This window comes from Carlito syrichta, unplaced genomic scaffold, assembly GCF_000164805.1.
Source record: "Carlito syrichta isolate Samal-C Ts95f unplaced genomic scaffold, Tarsius_syrichta-2.0.1 Scaffold303982, whole genome shotgun sequence".
Lineage (NCBI taxonomy): Eukaryota > Metazoa > Chordata > Mammalia > Primates > Tarsiidae > Carlito > Carlito syrichta.
Window position 1 is genome coordinate 258343 of NW_007248078.1, and position 19373 is coordinate 277715.

Genomic DNA, 19373 nt, shown 5'->3' on the forward strand with positions numbered 1-19373 from the left:
AGCCTATTCAGAGGGATTTGATAATAACAGCAAAAATTGGAGGAAAACGTGTCAGAGCTGCAGGCCAATCACACTCTTGCATGGGGCAGCATGTATTATGGAGACAATTCACCAGGAGTATGTCCCAAGAGAGCACTATGACGGAAGAAGATGTGGATGGAGAGGACCACCACAGAGGTGTGGCATGGAGGTGAAAAGGACTCTTCTGGGAACAGCTTACTTGGAGTGAAGCACCGTGTCTATGAGCCCTCATCTCTATTTTAATAGATGTAAGCCTGGATTGGAATCCAGGTTTAATTGCACCCCAGGTCTGGTTCTGGACTAGGAAAGTTATCATTCAAAAGGAAACGTGTATAGCTCTTAATGCAGCATCTTGCTCTGGAAGTCATTGGTAAGTGGCATTTTAGTAAATTTTTAGAGATGTTAGGCACCTTAGAGCCACCTAGTCCAGAGATTCTCCAACTTTAACTAAAAACTACTGATGGTGCTCATACAAACATAGCTCTTGGCTCCCATGTTCATGACTTTTGGCTCAGAAAGTCTGAGGTAGAACCAAGCAAGCTGCCCTTTTCTTCATCCTTATTTCTTTCTCACTTTATTTTTAATACACACTTTTTTTTTTTTGAGTCGGGATCTCACTCTGTTACTCAGGCTGGAGTGCAGTGGCACACTCACGGCCACCCTGATGATCCGGTGATCCTTCCACCTTAGCCTTCCAAGCAGCCAGAACTACAGGCACACGCTACTATGCCCAGCTAATTTTTTCATTTTTTATTGTAGAGACGAAGTCTCACCAAGTTACCCAGGCTGGTCTTGAATCCCTGGGCTCAGGTGATCCTTTCACCTTGGCATGCCAAGGTGCTGGGGTTACAGGTTTGAGCCACTGTGCCCAGCCAAACACTTCTATGATTCTGATTCAGGTGGTCTGTGGGTTGTAACTAGAGCCAAGACTCAGATGCTTTCATGTGACAGCACCCTTCCTGGAACTATCCTACAGAAACTGGCTGTTGTGGACAATAGACAGAATATACAAGGATAGTTATAGCACTAAAAAAAATAAATTAGAGTTGTGGAGTATAAGTGGGGATTTACTACATAAGTAGGTTGCATGCAGGTGAACTTTAAGCTTCTAGCTGGCCCTCTCTCCCACTGATAATAGACCAGGTACCCAGTGTGTCATCACGTGCTTCCCTCCCTGTCTGCTCCCTCTCTTAGCAGTGTCCAGTGTCTGCCAATTCTACCTTGTACAAATGTAACCAGGGATCAGGGCCCGCTTATGAGTGAGAACAAGCAATATTCAAATCTTTGTTTCTGCAATTGTTCTTTTAGTATGATTGTCTCTAATTGCATCCAAGTTGCTTGCAAAGGCCATGATTTTGTTCTTCTTTATGGCTGCATAATATTCCATTGTATATATGTACCACATTTTCTTTATCCAGTCCATTTTTGATGGGCATCTGGATTGGTTTCATGTTTTTGCCATTGTGAATAGTACTGTACCTTTTTTAAAGATAAATTTAAAAATCGGAAAGAGCCCTCAACTGATGGATAACTAAAAAAGTGTAGTGTATTCATATAATGGAATGCTACGCAACAATTAAAGAGACTAAGGGGGAATCTATATGTTCTGGTGTGAAGAAATCCCCAGACATATTGCTTAGTGAAAGCAAGTTGCAGAACAAGGTGTACAATGTGAATTATTTATTAAACACAGAACAAACAATGCTATCTTTTTTAAATGGAAGGTCTATGTATGTAGACATATGATACAAATGCTTAAAAAGGTTTGAAAGGACTCATGCCTAGTAACACTCAACTGGGAGAAGGAGTTGATCATCTCAACTGGGAGAAGGAGACAGCAATTGAAGTGTGATTCTCTTCAATGTTTTGTATGTTTACAGTGAAAATGTATGAATGTATGTATGCATGTATTTAATTGTCAGGATCTCACTCTGTTGCCCAGGCTGGAGTGCAGTGGCATGGTCATAGCTCACTGCAGCCTTCATTTCCTAGGTTCAGGTGATCTTTCCTTCTCAGCCTTCCAGGTAGCTAGGACTTCAGGCACATGTCACTGCACTTGGCTAATTTTTTGACTTTTTTGTAGAGATGAGGTCTCATAATGTTGCCCAAACTGGTCTCAAACTCCTGGGCTCAAGCAATCCATCTGCTTTGGCCTCCCAAAGCACTGAGATTATGGGCATGAGACAACATGCCTGGCAAGAAAATGTGTTTATATGCTACCTGAGTAATTAAAAATCTATGAAAAATGATTTAGCTCAACTCTTCCATTTTATTGATAAGAAACTGATATTTTTTTTGTCTCCTAGGGGTCTCAGCAGCATGGTAAACTCAAATTGACCTCATGTGCGTGGTGGCATGTCCCAGGGCAGTGACTTTTTTTCTCATACTTAGTTGAGCTAACCAACCATTTTGGATGAGGATATAGTAGCCACAGCCATATCCTCAGCACCAGGAGGAGGGAAAGACTGCTAAGAAAAGGCCAGCTGAGGTTGGGCGAGGATACATTAGGTAGTGGTTTGATTCAACTTGAACTTGGCAGTGTCTAGCAGTGATTGGATCTCCAGAAACACTAACATGAGGAGGAGACATATAGCTTCCAGAATGCCCATTAATTTGCAATGAGAAATAGAACCACATGGGCTGCTATTGTTATATCAATGTGTCCACAGTATTCCCTTCAACCTAACAGCTACAGAGGAAGCAAAATGATAATTAGTAACCCACTTTGTGATTTACCGTGAACAATCATTGTATCAAATTCTTTGAAGCCTTGTGATCAGCACATTCTCTCAGAGGGCAGAGTGGTGACTGTGGACTTCAATTGAGAGGATTTACATCAGTCAAATATTTCATGGCACCAAAATTAGTTGCAGCCAGCTCCTAATGGGCATCAACTTATTAATTGGACTGCAATGTTTAAGGCCCATTGTCTCAGGCTCCTTGGGACTGTCTAAATGGGTGGGAATTCTGTTTGTGTCATACATTCTTCTTTTCTTTTCTTTTCTTTTTTCTTTTGAGTTGGAGTCTTTCTCTGTCTATCACCCAGGCTGGAGTGCAGAGGCACAATCATGGCTCACTGGAGCCCCTACCTCCTGGGCTCAAGGTGATCCTTCTGCCTCAGCCTCTCAAGTAGCTGGAACTACAGACGTATCCCACCACTCTTGGCTAATTTTTTTATTTTTTTGTAGAGATGGCATCTTGGTATGTTGCCCAGGCTAGTCTTGAGCTCCTGGGCTCTAGTATTCTTCCTGCCTTGGCCTCCCAAAGTACTAGGATTACAGGTATGAGCCACCACACCTGGCTCACTCTCTTTTTCTATGACTTTGATGCCAATCAGCTCTCTTTGATGGATTGTGCATTAGACACGTTAATATCCTAAACCACATCACCATTTTGCTAATCTGGGATTTATTTTGGTTTTCTTTGTATCTTTGCTTTGATCTGTTTTGTGTTACTGGTACAGTCCAGTGTATGATGCATCTCAAGATCTCTACAGTTGGTTTGCTTCCCCCCTCCCAGATGATTCCTTTGTCATTCTGATTGTGTTACTGAACTGAACTTGGGTCTGCTTGCCCTGTGCAGTAAAGTCAGACACTGACATCGAGATTGCAATGAGAAAAACGAGGCATATATTGCAGGACGCCATGCAAGGAGAATTGAGCAGCTCATGCTTAAGACTCGAACTCCCCAATAACCTACAGGGAGGGGTTTTTAAAGGTGGTAAAGTTTACTGGCAAAGTCATAAATCAATACATGGAGGTTAAACATTGGTTCGACCTAAAATGATGGGACTACTTGAAGTGGGGCCGAGAAGATGTAGGAAAATTCAAAGATTTTTCTGAGTTGCTTCTGGTTAGGGAGGCAAAGCTTTGTCTAAAAATTAATCTGGGTTCAGCAGAAAATAATGTTAGCTCTGGCTCATGGGTGTGACCTACTCCAGGCCTCACAGAAAAAAACTTGAGAACAAAGACTAGTAGTCAGAATTCAGTCCTCAGCTCCCCTCTATCTGAGGTCAACGTGCCAGTGAATCCCTTTGGTGGGGATCGGGTTTCTGAAAAACAACTCAGGGACGTATGTTATGATGTTGTCTTTAGTTTCTATAGGGAACATCTCAAGACTCTAACTCCCTTGGTTATTGTTTTTAAGCTACTGTTACCTTCTTACTTATCCATTTGCTCATTTGCTTCTCAGGGCTAGCTAGTTGTCTGGAATTTCCCTTGAAGGGACTCAAGATTTTCCTTTATTTTGATGTTTGGTGGGGGCTGACCAGCAGGCTCCAAAGAGGAGGGACTCTACTCCATCTCAATATAGCAGTTTAAAGATCCGCTTATCAGAAAGGCCTTCCCTGAACACCCAGTCTGAGAAAGACACTCAGTCTTTCTCTGTTATCTCATTTTCTGTTTGTGCAAAATGCTTATTAGCATGTTAGAATCTGATATTTATTGTTTTCATATTTGCATTTTAATTTTTTGGTTGTATTTCCCATTAAGGTATAAACTTCATGAAAGCAGGGTCCTTGTCAATCTTCCTTCTGCTCTGTGCTCAGCACTTAGAACAGGGTCTGGCACTTGGTGAGTTCTCATGAATGCTGTCGAATAAATGAATGAATCAAGAGGCCAATGACATTTTTGTGATTTACAAGTTCTTGGGAACATCTCATTGTGGGCCCTCAATAATGACAAAGGTATCTTCTTAGAAATGAACCTGGTCAAGAATCTATAAGTCTTGCTCACTTCTCAGTGGGTGGCAGGCTCATTTAGTTAAGGGGAGACTTGTGGGAGAAGGGGAGATATGTATGTTTAGAAATGTCACCTAAGTGGCAGTTCCCCTGCAGTCAGAACAGTCAACATGGAAGCAGATACCTCTGAATACTTGAATGTTGTCCAAATAACAGATTATAGTGGACACGCTTCAGACAACTATGAGGGGGAGCCCCCCAAAACCCAGAATTATCTTTTGGAAGGCGAGTCCCTTGTAGTAAAGGTTTCCCCCACTAGATAAGTGTTCTAGGAACCCATTGGCATCAGTGCACCAACTAGTGTTGTTATGAGAGGCTGCGTTTGGCTTCAGTGAATTTCTTTTTGGGATTCTTTCTATGCGTTTGCCCATTTCATTATGGGTAATTTACGAGCTAACCTGCCCTCGCTGCACTGAGTGTTCAGTAGTTTTTGACCAAAAATGGCATAACCTCTGTGTTCCATCTTCCCTATCACTTAATCTCTCCCCGACCGACTTTTTTTCTGTTTTCTTGGATGGAAAAAAAAGTCCTCACAGGAAAACGTTTTGCTGATGTGGAAGAGGTGAAACCAAAAATGGCAGAAGCACCAAATGACGAGTTCAAAAACTGTTTTGAGTAGTGGAAAAAGCATTTTGATAGGCATATTGCATCAAACAAAATATTTCTAAGGTGACTGAAGTTTAAACATGTAAGAATAAATAGACAATTTTTAATAAATAAATTCTGTTTTTTGGGGGGGGTCCTTCCTTATATTTTACTTACTAAACAAGAGAGTTGTTTGGCATCCTGGTGCCATAACTTTAAAGTATTAGGATGAAAGAAAGTGCTTAAACCAAGGGGAAGGATGAGCAAAATCAAGCCAGTGGAGAGCGAAGACTTCAATGGTCCTAAGGCATTTCCATTTCATCAGATTTCAGAGCTTTTCTTTGGAGTCTGAATAAGTTTCCACTCCCCTTGTTACAGGGCACTCACCTCTCATTGGGTAGGGGCAAATCTTGAAAGAAATCAAACAGACCCCTGTCTATTTGTAAATGAGATTGAGTTTTCCAATGTGCCATCCAGGGAAGGGATTACTGATAAGGCAACATCCATAAGGTAGGAAATGATTACAAACATTGATTTATTTTATCTTCCATCATGCCTTTTGCAATAAGATCCCCATTGAAAAAGCTCCTGTTGATATAATTTGCCTCAAGGAAATAAGAATATGAATAGGAATGATAAAAGCATGCAATTGATAAAAGGCAGTCTTTCCTCTCTGGTATTAAATCTATTTTTCATATTGATTTTTGGAGTGTGGAAATTTGTGACATGGAATATAGAATCATTTTTAATTTTAAAGTTACTACATTTGTGAATATCTATGAGATAAGTAGAATAAATAAATTCTAAAGGGCGAATATAACACCTCGGCATTACTAAGGTAGAACTACATATTTTTAGTGCCATGCAATAATGAATACCTTTCAGAGCCGGGGTACAACAAAGATCTTAAAAATTGGGTTTTGTTTAGTTTGTCAAGTGTGGTGTATCTTCAGTTAAGATGATACAGGCAGTTGCATAAAACATATGATTTATCTCCTAATGATTATCTGGTAAGGGAAAAAGATATTTTGCTTTTAAAAATATGTTATGCCTGTGGTATTCTACAGAACAATTATGAATAATAATAAAAATTTAATGTACATTTAGTTTTATCTGACAGAATTAGTGGAACATTACATTTCTACTTCTATTGGTCATTTTATTTTCACTTCCTACTGTAAAGAATTTATAATTCATGAATAAAAATTAACTGCTGGTTTAAACTTGACTTGAGGGTTTTTAGGACAGAAGCTAATGTTTATAGATTATGTTCTTTCTACTAGTATTCAGGACAAATCATTATGGCCATCTATTTAGATGCAAAGTACTGTTCACATTTTGAAATTTCATTAAGAACTTTGCCATTTACTTTCCATTTTGAAGAAGTCGGTTTTCCTAATAATATATCTACACTAAAAGAAAAAATAGAAATGCTAATTCTGTGAGGGTGAAGTCAAGTAAGTCATTAAACATAAGAATCTCATCTAAAGATTTTTTTAAGAAACTATTTTCCTCTCAGAGTTCACATTTTAGCCACTTCTGTTCCCTTCTTCCTCCTTAAAGTCATTGACAGAAATCAAAAATAAAACTAAGAAAGTATATTTTTGAATCTTTAAAAAACAATGAACTGGAGCTACTCAAGGTATTACTTAATTAGGCCAAAGGCAGGAAAGAAGATACTCAATTCAAATGTGGCATCTTTCATCCCATTTCCTTTATTGATGAAAAAGACTAGACACTTGGCTGCTTTTTACAGTTTTTGGAATTTACGAGATAGTAAGCAAGAGTTCATATTAGAAAAGAAACTTATTTTCAGGTATGTGATACCTACTGTAGTAATATGACATTTACTCTACTTTAGTCCTACTGGTAGTTTATAAGATTTGAAATCTAAGCACTGTAAGTGCTTTGCATAATCTCCTTCCAAGTGTTTTAATTGACATTCTGCTATAATGAACCCCACAGACCATTACCTGGCTAATTGCTTGAGTTACAGTGCTTATACAATGCCATTCTTTGTCCTTGGTCTTTTGGGGTATTAAATAGCAAGGTTGTCCTGAAAGAGGAAGTTACTGCTGTTTTTCATGTGATGCATTAACCTCTTGGTAGTTTTTTCAGGGACAGACTCCCTTCTGTTCTTTTCTGAGTTGATACCAAACCTGATGCTTATCAGAGATATCTGTTATTCTGAGATTCTCAACTCTCTAGGAGAACCCTTCTCCTCTAAAGGGTCTTCAAGAGACATTGCCACAGGCAGAGCTTTCCATGAACTGATTCTGAAGTCCTGGACCCTGGACCAGGTGACAAAATGAGAATGTAACAATATTTAATTCTCCAGCACTATGATTAGACAGGTTTTGTTGGGAGACAGTTCTTAATATGTAAGAAGTAGAAAAAGGTTTGAAGCTGGCTCTTCTACTACTGTTGTAAGAACACTACTTCCCAAGCTATAAAGGGTCTTGCCTCAGGTTCACGCAGCAATAAATGACCCAGGCTCAGGGCTTCCTTTGGTGAACCCAGATGGAGTCTTGGAGCCTGAAGACAAATTTTGGAGTTTGAGCAAAGATCGGAAATGCTAGGATCAGCATGTCAGCATACCCCATAGAACTGCTATGTATCCTATTTCCTCCGATAATACAGGTCAATGACAATGGCTTTATGAGTAGTGAGAAATAATTTGGAGGTTTTCTGTAACTTTTTGAGAACTAGAGATACTGTAAGAACCAACTCTGGTACTTATGGTTCTAGACTGACCTTAGATTGACTTGACTTGGTAACTTTTGATTAAAATGTCAAAGGGCCTACTCTTACCTTGATCCATGATACTAAATGGCTCTGAAACTTGTTTAGATTCCAATGGACAGGAGAGGAACAGATAACTTTTGAGATATGCTATGTCTGTTGTCATCTTCAAATTTCTGATTTTTCTGATGCTTGTTTATAAGGTATTTTTGAGCCCTAGAATAGGTTTAGAACTCTCTGGATTAAAAAAAAAAAATGAACTGGATGTGGTGGCTCATGCCTGTAATCCCAGCACTTTGGGAGGCTGAGGCAGGCAGATCATTTGAGTCTGAAACTTCAAGGCCAACCTGGGCAACGCAGCAAGGCCCCTGTCTCTTAAAAAAAAAAAATTAACTGAGCATGATGGCATGTGCCTGTTGTTCTAGCTACTTGGGAGAGTGAGGCGGGACGATAGTTTGGACCCAGGAGTTACAGGCTGCAGTGAACTATGATCTCACACTGCACTGCACCCCAGCCTGGGCAACAGAGCGAGACTTTGTTTCTAAAAATAGAGAGTGGAACAGGAGGGAAGGGAGGGAGCATCTTACATATTGCATAAATGAAAGACAAATGAAAGTTTAGCAATTAAGAATATTTTTAAAACAAAACATTATTTTCATGTTGCATCTTTGGCAGATATATCTTATATTTGAGTTCCTTACATATGAGCATTCAAAGTAAGCTGATCAAAGTACTGAGAAGCCAGGTTATCAGCAGAAGTAAGCTGCTAGTAATGAAAATTCCATATCTGGCACCTTATCCAAAAAACATCTTTTGCTTCAAAGACAAGTTCCTTTTTTCTAAAGTTCTCCCATCTGCTAGCTTCTGTGTCCTGAAGGTTCTTCAGAATCTCCTTTTTGGGGAAACTCTGGCTAATTTTGAGCTCATTCCTGTATGTTTTTCACAATAATTCCCTCCTGGGGAATACCCTACCACAGGCACTCTGCTTAGTCCCTGAAAAGGTGAAGAAGTTTGCTTAGGTTTGGCTATACTTATTTTAATGAGTGTATAAATACTTCATATCAAGAGAGTAAAAAAAGTCTCAGTGAAATCTCTGCTTCATGGAGTAAGTTTCCAACACAGAACCCACTTTGACACTATCACAGGTCCTTGTTAACATGCCAAAACCTGACAAAAATGTATTACCGACATAAATAAGTTTTAAATTCAGGTTTGCAATAACAACTTAGAAAGACTATTATTAACTGCTACCAGGACCAACTAATGAACAAATAAGCGAACAATCTATCAACCTGTTTAGACCTCATTGCTTTGTCTTTTTCAAAATTAACGATCTTTATTTTTTAGAGCAGTTTTAGGCTTACTGAAAAATTAAGCAGAAAGAACAGAGAATTTCCATATACACCCCCTCCTCACTCCTTATACCTAGTCCCCATCGCTTTCTTACAATCAGTGGAATATATCAGCCTGCAAAATTCACTTCCAGCTCATAACCCAGCCACACATTCAGATTCACACTATTCCCTTTCCCCACCTCCTTCAGTCTCTCTATCCCCCAAATAAGAAAACCAGTACAGCAGGTGCACTCAGAATCATATCACTGTGAGGGAAACAAAAAAGAAACTGAGCAGTAATAATTTTGTTCTTGCCTTTGCTTAATCCATTCTTAAAAGTGTGTGTGTGTGTGTTTTTGTGTTTGTGTTTGTGTGTGTGTGTGTGTGTGTGTGTGTGTGTGTGTGTGTGTGTGTGTTTTGAAGAGGTGGAGCTGGGCTTATAGTTTTATGTCTAAATTTAATCTACATTTTTACCTGTCTACTCAACCATGTGGGTGATTTCACGTTTCCATCAACAAGTCGCCTGAATTATGACTCAGTGCTGCCCTGGCTTGATTGTTTTCCTAAGCTCAGTTCCTTCTCCATAACCATCCCCAAGCTATGGGTCTCCACTGCCACAGTAATGTTCTGCTTCATGTCATAATATGTTGATTTAAGGTAAGGTGGGAGGAGAAGAGGTCCTGAACAAGTGATGATGTCTATAGAAGGAAAAAAATCCACATTTGCGTCTGGACTCTTTTTATGGTGTTATATTTGAACCAAAGTCAATCCCTTTCCATCTGACAGAAAAATGCTGAGAATGTTTGTATTTGACTGCATACTTGTTAAATACAGGAAACATTTAACTTGGTAGGATGCAGAGTGATATTCAGTGTGCTTAATGGAACTGTAATGGATTCACTTATTTAGACATTCAGGAAGAAATAGCCTCCCACTGGACAATAGAAATTATGATGTTTTTGCTGCCTCTATCAACCCAAAGGGATGTGTGCAGTCTATCAGAGCTGATTACAATCATTCTGGAATTGCTCTTAAAAAAGTAAGGTGGGAAATAGGGGTCTGTAGTTACAAAGTTTGTCCTTCTTCCTTTTGCTGTGGCATGTATTTGTGAGTGAACTCAGGATCTGAGCTCTGAAGGCCTGCCTCAATGAAGAATTGAGGTAGGAGGAAACAGCTTATCAGAATTTCTCCCTAATTCATCTTTATGGTTGCATATCATCGAAAGGGAAATGCCAGGGGCCTTAAAAAGGAAGAGAGGATTGTTTGGTGAATGTAGCTCTAAAAAGAAAAGAGAAATGAATAGTGGAAGCAACTGCTCCTCCTCATTTTCCTTCTTCTACATTCGTGTGTAATATGTTGCTGTCTGGAACAACCTTTCCTCATCAGTCTTTACTAAATATCTCTATTTCCTCCATAGCACTTATTACAGTCTGAGATATTTGTTTACCAACTGATGTTTGCTTCTCCCACTGGAATGTAAGCTCTGTGAGAGCAGATATTTTGTTCTATAACTCTTGAAGGTAATATGGTGTCTGATGCATATAAGTTTTAATAAGCATTTGTTGACTGAATAAAAGGAAGAAAGAGAGAAAAGCATGGGTATGAGAAGGAATGCAGCATGAAATATTGCTCTAAATGAAATGCTTTGAGAAATTAAAAATGGTTATTCAAATAGTAAAGGAATGCTATAGACATAAAGGCTCGTCTTGCAATTGTATGGAATTGCACAGGGTCAGAGGGGATGAATGCTCCGTAGAAGGTTGAAAAAGGTCACCATCTATGCAGCACAAACAATATATGCACACATTTCAATGTGCCTAAAACTGTCTAAAAGTCTTTATATTTGTATTCAAATTAGCATTCAAGAATACAACTGGAATGGAATACTGATATAGATGATATATTTGAGGGCTCAGAACATTGTAGAAGTTCTGTGATTTGAATGTGTTCTCCAGGATTCATATATTGAAAACTTAGTTCCCAATGCAATGGAGTGAAGGGTGGAAACTTCAAGAGGTGATTGTATGGATTAATGGAATTGTTGCTGAAGTGTGTTGTTACAAAGTGAGTTCAGCCCTCTCTCGCCCTTTTGCCATGGAACAATGCAGCAAGAAGGCCCACTCCAGATATTGGTACCTTGATATTGGACTTCCCAGACTCCAGAACTGAGAGATACACATTGCTTTTCTCTATAAATTACCCAGTCTGTGGTATTATATTATAGTAACACAAAATGAACGAAGGCAGGGAGAATCTTTTGACAAAACTTTTTGGAATATAATTGGATCCAGCTAGGTAAAATGTTGTGGATAGATGAGGAATGATTGGGTCAAGAAAAAAGAAGATGTAGAGTTGAATATAGGAGGGCAGGCAGGATGAGGTTTTATAATAAGAGAGGTGGAGGTGAAATTAAATGGAAAAGAATATATGATGACAGAGTTTAATATGGAACAACTATAGGTATGTTAGGCAGAAAGGGATTTAATATAGGCAGTTAGGTGCTTATTCAATCATTGAAGGGGGAAGAAGCAAAAAGCAGGGAGGGCTGCCTCTGGCTGTCAGATTTGTCTCTAGCCTTCAGAGAATCAGGACATTGCTGCTGCTGTGCATGGCAGAAATTGTTATCACTAGACATAGTCATCTACAGAACCAAGGCAGGAATTCAAAGCCTTCAAGCCACTTCAAAACTTTACATCTGCCAAAGTCCATGTATTTACTGGCTGCTGCCTGCAGAAGAATGATGGTTTCTACTTTCTGTCTCCCACATTTCAGGTAAATGTTTCTCATTGGCAGAAACTAAACTGAAAACTTGATGGTAGGAGATTCTGGGAAACATGGTTTTCAAGTTTAAAGTCCCTGAGATCTCAGGGAGTGGATAAGAGGAGATGGAAATGGTGCCAAATGTCCAAATGCAATCTGACACAATATGAGATTAGGAAAAACTTGTCACTGCCTTAAGATATTATTTCTGTCTAGTTAATTTAATAGGTCTAAGCTTCACTTCAAGATAGCCAACAGTTACTGAAGGCACTATGCTAAGAGCTTGTCATGTGTTATTAAATTCTACAACCACATAAGATGATTCTCCTATTATTATTTCCATTTTAGAAATGAGAGGGACTTAGAAAAGGACAGTATTTCACCCCAAATCAATTAATAAATGGAAGATTTGTAACTTGAACTCAGGACTGACTCTACAAAACTGATGGCTTTAAGTCCTCATACTACACTATTTGATAGTCAGTTATTAAATGTACTTATAATTCACGGCCCTAGCTTAATATAAAGTTTGTCAATCATCTTCCAAATGTATACTAGCAGGTTGGTGCAAACACCTTACTTCTAACTGAGAAAAGAACTAACAGATCTTCAAAGAATGTCTTCCCAATCTTGGGCACCTTCTTAATGAAAGTGAAGATTGAAATGTGAGAGTTCATCCCTGCCATGTAACTCTTAGTGGGTTGTTTTGTTTCCTTTTAACTTTTGTATCTATAGATGTGTGTGTTTCCATTTTTGTGGGTGCTCTGTATGTTCTGTTAACTCTTGGTTTGCCTGTACTTTTGTGATGGACATGACTGTTCTTTCTTTTTTTCCTGTGTCCCAGAACTATTTAAGCATCTCCTGAAGGCAGCATCTCCTGAAGGGCAGCATCTCCTGGAGGCAGTATATTCTCTTAGGGATTGGATGTCTATGAAGGCTTTTAATTCCCCATCACTGATAAAACTTAGCTTGGTGTGGTAGGAAATTCTTAGTTGGAATTGCTTATCTTTAAGAACATTAAAAATTGGACTCCAGTCTCTTCTAGCTTGTAGTGCTTCTGCTGATAAGTCTGGAGCAATTCTAATGGGTTTTCCCCGGTAGGTAGTCTGACCTTTCTCTCTCACTGCCTTTAGGATTTTTTCTTTCATGCTTACTTTGTGGAGACAGATTACTATGTGTTTAGGGGTAGAAGGGACATTCAAAGTTGCAGAATCTTCAGGATACTTTCTAATAGCATCTCAACAGGGGATGGCCCAACTTCTGCTTGAAAACTTTCAGTGGGTGAGACTTCCAAGGGTATGGGGGGCTGACTTACAAGGTTGGGGGTGCTCAAAGGGTGTCTGCTGCTGGGTTAAAGGTAAGATGGCATAGCCTGGAAGCTTCTTAGTCACTTTTTTCTCAATGGTAGCAAAAATAGTGTTATCCTAGAGGATGGAACTATTGGTATCAGTCAACTTCCACTGCCTAACCTCCTTAATACTCTGTAGCTTGCAAATTATAGCTTGTGTGTCTGTGGTAGATTCAAGATGACCAGAAATTACATGACATTTCTCCCATTGAGAAGTGGGGTCTATGCCTTCTTCATCTGAGTATGATTGGCCTCTGTGACTGCTATGACTAATAGAATTCAATGGAAGTGTCACTGTTTTTCAGGTACAGCCTTAATAGATTATCAGCTTCCATGTTCTTGGAATACTCTCTTTGGGAGCCCTGTGCCATTGTGGGAGAAGTTTGAATATCTTGAGACTGGTGTGCTAGAGAGACAACAACACATATGTTGACAGTTTCAGCTGAGCCCAACTTTTTTCCATTTCTATCAAGGCACCAGACTTGCAGTTAAACATACCCAGACCAGCCTTTCCAACAGCTGAACACTACTGAGTGACCTTAGTCGATGCCTTGTGGAGCAGAGGAGTCACCTAGCCCACCTAAACCTGAATTTCTGACCCATAGAATTGCTAATTATAATAAAATGAATGTTTCAAGCCATTTCAAGTTTGGGGTACTTTGTTATACAACAGTAGATAGCTGTGAGATATCTATGGGATTGGGGAGGTTGTCTGATCTTGGGTGGCCTCAGCTGGTCTTCCCTGGGCTCACTCAAGTGTCTTCTAGTCAGCTGGAGACTCTGCTCTAGGTTGTGTTTGGTAAGGACAGCTTAGCTGGGCAGCTCTGCTCCATGTGTGTTCTTCATCCTCCTCCTGTGACCAGTAAGCTGGGCCTTTTATATCCTAATGGCAAAAGTACAAGAGAACAAGTAGAAACACAGGAGGGACCTTGAGATCCAGGCTTGGGACTGGTACCCTGTCATTTCTACCTTATTCTCTTGGCCAAAGTCACATGGCTGAATGTGGAGCCAAGGGACTAGAATACAGACCTCATGTCTTTGGTGTGGGGTGGTACAAAATCCACTTAGCAAAGGGTGTGAACAAAGGGAGTGGTAAAACATTGGGAATGAAACCTTGGGGATGTTATGCAATTTACTACATTTGATTCATTTATGTTTAGTAAACACTTATGGAGCAGATTATTATTTGCCAAACATGATGCTAGCCACTAGGAACACAGAAACAAGAGAGACCTTGCTTTTTGCTCTGGAAATGCCTACCATCTATGTCATCTCCAGGATGATTGAAAGGGCTTATTGTATTTGGGTTCTCTTATTGGGGTCCTCAGTTTCCTATTTTGATCTTTATTGCTAGCCCTTCTGTTAAGATTTATACCTACAGTAAACTTCAGGCTTAGCATCTAATTTAAGTTTTATTGTTTCAGTGACTTAAAATTTGGCCAAAAGTTCATACTTGCTTGGCTCACTGTGGAAATTTTATTGACTGGGTTTTCATGTTTTTACACAACCGTGAAAAATTCTAATTAAAAAGAAATGATATGTTTACATAATCAATTGACTACCAACTCTTGCTCCACTGTCTTTGGAAAGGCTCCATGTTTTCCTCATGTCCAAGCTCTTGGGAGCCTGATCACAATCTTAAAGTGATGTCAACATTACCCTTTAACTTCTGTATTTAAATTGGAGCCAGGTGTGGTGGCTCACACCTGTTTTCCCAGCACTTTGGGAGGCTAAGGAGGAAGGATTGCTTAAACCCAGGAGTTTGAGACTAGCCTGAGCAACATGGTAAGACTTTGTCTCTACAAAAAAATAAGAAAGCCAGACTAGCGAACAATACAGTCAGGATGGCTAAAGGTGACCCCAAGAAATCAAAGGGCAAGATGTCTGCTTATGCCTTCTTTGTGCAGACGTGCAGAGAAGAGCATAAGAAGAAAAACCCAGAAGTCCCTGTCAATTTTGCAGAATTTTCCAATAAGTGCTCTGAGAGATGGAAGACAATGTCTGGAAAAGAGAAAGCTAAATTTGATGAAATGGCAAAGGCACTAGAAATCCTGAGTTCTCAGCTGTACATATCTATAGTTTGTATAAAGAGCAAAACAACCGAGACAAACTCTTGACGTTCCTGTTGGCATCGAGACTGTGGGGAAGATGCCTTTGTAGGGGCCATAGCTCAGGGCATGCACTGTGAGGCTGGACCTGTGGACATTGCGGCGGTATCCATGTAGCTCCAGGTTGTCTTGTTTTGTATATAGTGACGTAGCATCCTGCTGCCATTCTTAGCTGTGGACAAAAGGGGTCAGCTGGCATGAGAAGTCTTTGGGCTTTTTTTTCCTTTCCCTTTTTTTTTTTTAGTTAAGTGCAGTAGTTTTGAAACAAACTAGATTTCTTCATTGTTAGGAAAGTGAAAAGCCACTGCACCATTGAAAGTTCAAGAACTTTCTGTACTTAAACACGATCTGCAACGTTCTGTTTTTTTTTTTTTGTATGTTTAGAATGCTGAAATGTTTTTGAAGTTAAATAAACAGTATTACGTTTAAGAAAAAAGAAAAGAAAAAAAAATTAGCCAGGTGTGGTGGCATGCATCTGAAGTTCCCAGCAACTCGGGAGATGGAAGGATTGCCTGAGGTCAGGGAGAAGGACTGCTGAGTCCGTGATTGTGCCACTGCTCTCCAGCCTGAATGAAGAGTATGACCCCCAACTCAAATAATAACAACAACAATAATAATAATAATAATAAATTGGGAAGTAGGAAAACATAAGGCAAGGGAACATATATGAGAACAATTCATGCCCTCAAATGGGGACACTGAGTGCCTTCCTTATAGTGGTTAGCTCTGTTCATTCCTTTCACCCTTCAGCCTCTTGTGCTGTGTTCTCTGTAACTTTGCTTACCTCACACCAAAATATGTTCCCCTGTCAAAGTCAGACTTCTTATCTCTCCCCTTCCTCATCTCTCTCATTGAGTTCCCATATCCTGTTTGTGGGAAGTCACTTTCTTCTTCTGAACGACCCAGATTTGAGCTCCATGAAGGGTCATTTCTATAGCTTCTCAAGCAACATGGCATAGTGGGGAGTTCTTGGGCTGACTAGCATCACATAGACCTAGATTTCAATCCCAGCCTGCCTATGTACTACTAACACTGGTCTTTTGCAGGTTACTTAATCTCTTTGTGCCTCTGTTTTATAATCCATTATATGGACATAGAAAATCTTATTTTGCACGATTCCTCTGTGGTACACTTGAAATAATCAGAAAGTGGCTAAGAAAATCCCTGCCATGCTCTCGGTGTTGGTTCCTTCCCCTCCCATGTCCCGCATCAGCTGTCTCATTCTTGTCCCCTCATGACTGGCTTACCAGGATGCTATCACATATATCTGCAAGATCAAAAAATACTTTGTATGTATGGAAGACTAACACAAATTAGTTTTAGTAAGGAGAAAGAATGATTATTGTTTCACATAATCTCTTATGTTCTAAGAGAACATTAGAAGCATTTTAGAGCATGAACACTCAGCAAACTTTAATTCTTCTTATAGAAAAGTTGTGAGAGAATTAAAAGCCACCCATATTTCACTTTGGGTTTTCCGTCCGATTTCCGGTTTCTCTTTAGCTTAAATATGTGGATCTGCTTATTTTTGAATGTTTACTGCATAGAAGAGTTTTAGGGATGGGGCTGGGTTTTTATTTTTCTTTAAAACCCTAAGACTCTGCCCAGACTTCTTAGGTGCTCAAATAAATATTTGTTGAACAAATGAATATTTTATTGAATGCAATTGCATGAACCAATGAAAGTTTAATTATTTTATATCTAAATAGAATATTTCTGCTGTCTAGTTTTTGCCAGGGGTGGATTTAGCTGATTGATTCATTGTATCCATGTTTGATGTGTGCACTCCTGCTGGCCAAAATGTGTATGTGCGTGTGTGGGTGGGTTTTGTATTTGGGAAGATACAGTGAGATCAGCTGTCTTTTCACACTTTTCTCTCTTTTCTTTGTTATCTCTCATCTGTCCTTACTAGACTGTAAACTCCCAGAAGATAAAAACCATGGCTTATGTTTGGTGTCATCACATATAATTTTTTATATTTTTTAATTTTTTGTGACATTGTCAATATACCATAAATATTGGCTGACTGGATGGATATGGCAGCAAAACAACTGAAAGGAAAGTGGGCATTTTGGATCTTTATATGATTTTGGAAGTGAAGCATTCTGTCTCTCTCCTGCCTCATCTGCACTGATTTATATCTAGGTCCTTTGCAGCTCTGTTCAATCAAGGTACCTTTGGATTTATTGTTCTTCAATCTCATTCTTATAAAAGCCACGTGATTTTTGGGAAAGGGTTTAGGCTCTGAAATTAAACAAATCTGGATCTATAACTTACTGGTTGTGTGACCCATGGCAAGGTTTATAAGCTTTTAGTGCGTGTTTCCTCATCTGTGAAGGTAACAATGGTGTGTCACCTGCCTGGCAGAACTGTTTTGAAAGCTGATAATATTGACAAATGAAAGTCACCTGCTCAGAGTAAGACACCTCCAAATTGTAAGTGTTTTTACTATCCTTATTTTCATTCTTTTTATCCTCTTCCTATTTATCCAAATTATTCCTTCCATCTCATATCAGAAAATGTGCACTTCCAAACTTGTCTATCTTTTAGCAGCCTCTAGACTGCTGGGAGTTGATGGGATATTGTGAACTATCAAAATTTCACTTTGATGGGAACCTTATATCACTCTGGACATTAATAAGGACCTTTTAAGAATGACCACAGACTGGGTGTGGTAGCTTATGCCTGTAATCCCAGCACTTATGGAGGCTGAGGCAAGAGGATGACTTGAGCCTAGGAGTTCCAGACTAGCCTAGGCAACATAGTGAGACTTGGCTTCTACAAAAAAGTCAAAGAATTAGCTGAGCATGGTCGTGCACACCTGTAGTCCCAGCTACTCGGAAAGCTGAGGCAGAAGGATTGTCTGAGCCCAGGAGATCAAGGCTGTGGTGAGCCATGATTGTGCCACTGCATTCCAGCCTGGCTGACAGAGTAAGATTCTGACTCAGACAAACACGCAAAAAACCAAACCAAAACAAAAAACCAACAAACACATTTTGCCCCATTAAAATAATACAAGGACAAATGTGAGGTTTTAGAAAAATTCCCCAAATTATTAAGCAAGGAGTTGGAGAGTTAAATGGTAAGTGAAGAATCTAAAAATGTAGCACGTATCCAAGTTTATGATTTTTTATTGTCTCTCTCACTCCATTTATTACAAAAGATTTTTAAAAATTGCTTTCACAATGGGACCATTATCCCTAGTAGATTTAAGGACTATTTCACCAGTATTTTTTTCTTGAAGTAATTGAGTTTACTGGAATAAACTATTCAGCTCAATATTTTTTCTCTCCCTCTAATACAAGTATTTGATTCCTATAAATCTAAGTGAGATCAGTCAGGAAATTATAGATATTTATTTTCCACAGGGTATATGCGCTATTAAGTCATGTTGCATTTATTATAGATCATGTTTGCTATTTGGGAAGACAATTTGAATGATCGAGAACAATATTTTAGACCATGTAATACTGAAAAAACAACCAGAAAGGAGAATCAAAGTGTTCTCTATAATACTTATTTTAAGTAAATAAAATATTGTATTGTGATTCAAGCACACATTTACATATAAAATATACCCCAAACATATCATTCTATATTTTGCATGCTGTTCATTCTTATGGTTCATATCTGTATTTTAAAAATATAATCATGTATTTGTATCACTTAGTATTTTCATTGTGACCTCATGTAATATGTGTACGTTTTTCTATCATATCTTCCTTCCAGTCTTAACC

General features: G+C 39.1%; 1 pseudogene; it reads right to left on the reverse strand.

Moving 5' to 3' along the window:
• LOC103261682 overlaps nt 1-16593 on the reverse strand; it is a 32842-nt pseudogene extending 16249 nt beyond the window's left edge.
• Nucleotides 16594-19373: the final 2780 nt, after the last annotated feature.